This window comes from Etheostoma cragini, chromosome 24 (assembly GCF_013103735.1).
Source record: "Etheostoma cragini isolate CJK2018 chromosome 24, CSU_Ecrag_1.0, whole genome shotgun sequence".
In the NCBI taxonomy this organism is placed as follows: domain Eukaryota; kingdom Metazoa; phylum Chordata; class Actinopteri; order Perciformes; family Percidae; genus Etheostoma; species Etheostoma cragini.
Genome location: NC_048430.1, coordinates 12,214,987 through 12,220,986, shown reverse-complemented (window position 1 = coordinate 12,220,986; position 6,000 = coordinate 12,214,987). Strand labels below are relative to the sequence as shown.

Below are 6,000 nucleotides of genomic sequence, written 5' to 3'. Positions count from 1 at the left end.
GGATGGGCCTTTTTACCTCCAAAGCAAAAAAAAGGTTATCTAGCAAACCTCTAGTTATCTAGGGCTTTTGTTCCCCACGATACAGACACTATCGTTCAACATACTTTTGTGGGAAAAAACAGTAGTGAGCGTCTTCTCAGATGCACTAGACTTACATTTTCAACGTCACTTTTTGAAAGCTTCCTCACCATTTGGAGACGTGTAACCATGGCAACACATGCCGACCTCTGCTCTAGCGGTGCGCTTTTTGTTTACTAAAAATGGGTGAATAACTAGACCAACAGTTGTTCAAACATGTAGAAATGTCATTTTAAAGCATTATTGACGTTCTTGTCCTTACTACCGCCATTGTATTATGGGGTATTTATGCAAATACTGGACACTACACTCACGTACTTTTGATTTCATACTATTTTGGACATGCTAGAAAATCTCACTGTTTTAGCTACTAAAGAACACGTTAGTGCGGAATTTCGGATGTAGCTTAAGTATTCTAAATGTGTTGCCGTAACCTACGTCCTTTCCACCTGCTGCTCACTGCACAATTGTTGGATACTTAATAGTCTGTTGTATGTTTAGTGTTTGATGGCATGCAGTGTCATGGCTTAGCTTTAATTTTTTTTATATATATATATATATATATATATATATATATATATATATATATATATATATATATATGCACACACACAATTTGTCTCTTAATGACTTATTTTGGTGTGCTTATACTTCATTTCAAGTTGGCAAGTGACTTGCCTTGATGAGCAGCTAAAATCTAAAACAAATGAATTAATGTAAGAGTTCAAAAGGAATCTTTGTTGCCATATAATAATCTAACCGATAAATGTCTCGCACAGCCTTATAAAAGCCTACTGCTCTTTTTAGTCGACAACCATCTTCCCGGGTTCTCCCCGGTCCCTGATGCATCGTTGACTATACATCATGCGACAGAGTCTATTTGTGTCACAGCAGGTTGGGGGAAATGTCAGAAATGAACATGTCTCCGACTCCTCCACACATCTGCTAAAACAAGAGGCAGGAAGCTTTTCCTCTCCACAGTGCTGATGACTGGCTTAATGCAAACAAATTGTACCGAAAGTAAAATAGTCTCATTCTCTCATCAAAACGTTTTACCTTTAAGGTGGTCTGTCACCGGCAAAGCCGAGGTATGCATGTCAGTTAAAACTGCTTTTTCCCCCCCTTCTACTGCAACCCAATTTTCACGTCCTAAACTTGATGCTGGCAGCCCTGAAAAATAATTGCAAAAAAAGAAAAAGTATGTTAATTTATTGTCAGCTAACGAGTTCGGCTCTGGGAATATCACAGCATCTAACACTGCATTTTGGAAATGTCTGCTTTTCCACGAATGGATATCATATTTCCTTTTGGAAATAACGACCCTGTGGCTCAGCATTAACCTCTTAGAATTGTGTTTCCCCAACAGTGATGGTCCAAAATTATGTTAAAATGCAGTTAGCTTTGTAGAATAATGTTCAACAAAAGTAAAATAAAATACGTTAAAAATGTGCAAGGCACCCTTAAAGCTCTGACCCTAGATGCACCCCTGCTGCAACCTAAGACATGGATTCATATTTGTTTATCTGCTAGGGCTGCACCATTATAGAAAAATAAAATAGAAAAAATTAAACAATTACGATTACTTTGGTCAATATTAAATCACAATTATTTAACGTGATCAATCATTGATTTGAACATTGAAAGATGTTGCATTTATTGAACTTAAAACATTTCTAGTAATACTTTTCCTGTTGAACATATTTTTTACCCCATTCACACAAGACAGAAACAAGAGTTTAGGGGCATAACAGAATATGCAAAACAATCGTCGATGACGCTGGTTTTGTGATCATTAGGAGCTGAAATTGGAATTGCCATTAAAATTTGATTCATTGCACAGCCCTAATACCTACCATTAATAACTGTAAAGAAACTGTTCAGGTGTATGTTCCTTAGAGCCCCGACAAATATATTAAGTACCCAGTGCTCTAAATTAGTACCTATTGTATATCCATTTGTAACTGATGTATGAAAAAATATGCAGGAATTGGACTAAATGGTAAACGTGAGAAGCACTTAATTCCCATCCCTGTAAGTTGCGTGTCCCCTCTTGAAGCTGCCAGCCGCACCGTAAATCAAGCACGCCTCTCACTGTTCAAACATCAGAAACCACACTCAAACACAATTTCCCCCAGCGTTCATTATCCAGCCACGGCAGGGAGGAAAACAAGGTGTGCAGCCTAATATGAAGATGCAAAGCAAATCACGCAACGGCATATGGAAGGAGACGGAAACACTAAAAGCCTTTTACAAACCCCCTAACAGATTCAACTCATTGTTCTCCAGATGCCAGTTAACGGAGCCAATTGAGATTTTAAGCATTTTCTGAACAACGCAAGGTATTTAACAACGGCTACACACACACACACACACACACACACACACACACACACACACACACAGCCTCACTTATTGTTTTTCCTTTGATGGAATTTTCTTCAAAGCACGCCTCTTAACATTGGCGGATCATCCGGCTCGGCCCCCTCGTTTTCAGATCCCTCATTTTATCAGCTCAACTCCTCATTTGCGTGCCGAGGTGCTTTACCTTTAGGAAAAGAAATATCAGGATTTATTAACAGCAAGGAGAGTCTCTCTTAGATTCTCGCACGGTATTCCTCTCCCCGGGAGACTAAACAGAACAAGAAATAACATGAGCGGTACGTATTAATGTATGCCCTTTGATGTCTGGCTTTTGCAGAGTCCTGTAGCACCATTAACAATTTAACTGAAACATCACATTTGTCAAAACTAAATTGTGCATCTACGACTGGAGGTTTCAGAGAAGACGTACGTGTCGTTTGCAAAGTTTGGAGGAGAGCAAAAAGGACCAATTAGAATTGTTTTCTTTAATTGGAAGCAGAAAAGTATGTGTGTTGACGAATGGTGAAAGACGGGGAAGGGGGGGGGGCGGCGCGAGAGAGAGAGAGAGAGAGAGAGAGAGAGAGAGAGAGAGAGAGAGCGAGAGAGAGAGAGAGAGAGGAAGGCCGGCTGGAAACGTTCACATCATACATAATCTTAGCTCCCTCTAGTGTATAATTAAGAGCACTGGTACTTTTTCAAGATCAAACCATACAAGTACAAAATACAAATAAGTGTGTTTATTTACATTTTTGTCTACATTACATATTTTATTTGTATTATTACATAAGACAAATCTGGGCACGTAGGGTTAGGGATGATCTAGGGTGACTTTAAATAAGTTATTAGAAATATGCTGCATATACAGTTAATATGATCAAAAGTAGCTGAGTGAAAGAATGGTTTCGTGTGAAGCTTTTTTTCTAAATAATTGCTATTACTTTCTAGTGTCTGAAAAATAAGAAAAATGTAATTTGTTGATTTTGGCTGAATGTGTTTATTTAATTTTTTTTACTGAGATAATTGATATTACTCCAGTGATGTGTGTATCTGCTTTGTATTAGCGTGCAACCTTGTTGGTTAAACGGCGGTTAAGACAGACTGGATCAACAATATTCACTGCAGCTAAAGGTTGAAACATTCAGCTTTTGGGGATTTCAGTTGAAATCACTTTAATGGATCATTATTGCAAGTGCAATTTTTTGAAAGACGTACAGTTAAATCCAAAGTCAGATGAAGCCAAAAAGGAGTATATTTGATCTTGCATGAGTCATCAAACTACAGGGAGAAACTGGGACTGACAGCTGAATCTACGGTGGTATATCTTCACTTCATTTGTAGCCAAAATTAAAATCACAAGATGTTCAAGATGGGAAGAAAAATTGAAAAGATATCACAACGAATCAGTATTGTAACTCAGGAAAGTCGTCAATTGTCTTGCCATTAATTTCAAAAAGAATTAGGTAACAAATCAAATTTTCTGCTCTTTTAACCGTGTGGTCCTCATATTAACACTTTTTTTTTCGACAAGTTTTAACATTTCTGTCGTATTCCCCCCCCATGTTTTACTTACTTTTTCTTCATCGTTTTTGGCACCTTTCCACTACCACCAGTATATTCTTAACTAGAACCACTTGTTACAACTTAAGTTTTACACTTATTTTTGAAATCCACGGTCAGTAAACCTCATTCCCATGAAATTATCTACTTTGTGTTAGAAGAAAAGCTGAAATTATCAACGATTTTGACTAATAGTTAACAGCAAAATGAAGGTAATGGATAATCATTGATGTGTCGAAGTTTAGTCAGGATAATGCTATTTAATTAAATGAAAACACCCAAAATTATATGAAAATAGACATCTGATCCTTGATTTCAATTGTGAATTCAAAGTATTGTATGGAACCATCCGTGTTTTTGGGGGTCAATTTGGTTGAAGGAAAGCCAAATTTCTGACATAAAAACTGAAAACGGATCAAAGAAAAAAAAAATACCGTCCAGACAAAAAGTTTTCAGTCGAGGAAATAAAACTTTTTCCCGTCTTTGTCGTTAATATCACAACTTGTCAAAATGTACACAGACCAGCCCTCCAACACATTGAAAATTAAAACCCAAATCAGCCCTCCGCAAACAAAACGTGATCATTAACCAATCACGCTCAAAGGCAAAGTAGCACTTGAATGGGAACACAGGCCATGTTCAGTGGCTAATATCTGGCAATTAATCACTTGATTAATATGCCCTTAAACACACAAAGTGACAGTGACAAATTCTGTTCACACGTTTGCGATCCCGAAAACGATAATTGTCCAATGAGAGTCTCATTTGTCAAACATAGACAGGCAGAGCTTCCAGTTCCATCCAGACTGTGAAGTATTGTTTTATTGTCTATGATATAACATATACATACGGTTGTGTCTTTTTGTTATTATTGATAGAAAACGATTGAATCACCCATCTCTAGGCAACCACTTTAATGACGTTGGGTGTGTTTTTTTCAGCTCCAAGTTGAATTTTGTTTTTTAAACTTTAGACAATCATGGCGTTCCTGCAATGCAATCCAAAAGCAAAAAGCAGCAACCAAAACGTTTCACTTTCATTGAAATTGCAAAAAGCACTTCCGTCCGATTGTGGCTTAAGGAGACCTTTCCTGAAGAAATGAAAGTCAACACTGAGAATATTGAGCCTACATTTACATTGCTACGTTTTGGTTGAGTGATCTTCGTGCATAAGAGTGTTTTTAGCTCCAGCAGAAGAACAACCTCTGTTTAAAGTAACACGCCCAAACCAAAATATCTCAAACATGTTGGTATACTGGGCATAAACAGGAGGAAGAGTGTAGCCCCGTGCCCGTTGCTGGTAGTTGCCATGGTAACTTTAGTAGCTTTCGTCTCAGAGAACAAGACGTCGTAACCAATGAGATCCAATCAGGAGGAAAAACGTTGGCGTCAGTGTTGCCAAAGGTCACAGTTTGTTGCCATTGAGAAGGCAACACAACCCCGCAGATTCATAACCAAAACGGGTTGGAAGTGTCTCCGGTTTAGGGTTACGGAAACGCCAGAGCAGGGGGAATGAGACCCCCTTGCATTCAAACACCGGGCAGGGGGAATGAGAGGGGGAAACGCCAGAGCATAATATATGTTCTGGTCAATAAGATAGTCCTGTCTATGTTTAGTGTTTTTTGCAAGGAACAGCTTAAGCAATTTCAAGAAGCTTTTGCCAGGTGTAAAGTCTTGCATCAGAGTTGAAAAATAAGAAAAAATGAGTGTTTTTGTTGGTGGATTATTAAAAAGACTGTTACAGTGAGTATGGGTTTAACCTCACATGTCTAACAGTTCACAACTGAGTTACTCGAAAAAAAAGACATCTATTCATATTTTTCTTTGTTGAGCACATGAATATCCAAATGAAATGCTCTGCAGCCAATGGTATCGAATGACACGACATCATGACCGTAACAATCTGCATCAGGCATTGGTTCAAGAGATGGATAAGAAAACCATGGACGACTGATATCAGTATACAGTGATAACATTGCGCTAGTTTCATGCTGCATTAAATTAT

General features: G+C 38.0%; 1 long non-coding RNA gene across 1 annotated transcript in view; it reads right to left on the bottom strand.

Moving 5' to 3' along the window:
* Positions 1–1,774: 1,774 nt before the first annotated feature.
* Positions 1,775–6,000, bottom strand: part of LOC117939575 — a 28,853-nt gene continuing 24,627 nt past the window's right edge. Inside the window, exon 3 of the long non-coding RNA XR_004655625.1 lies at positions 1,775–2,623. This is a non-coding gene — a long non-coding RNA (uncharacterized LOC117939575). The remainder of the gene's footprint in view (positions 2,624–6,000) is intronic.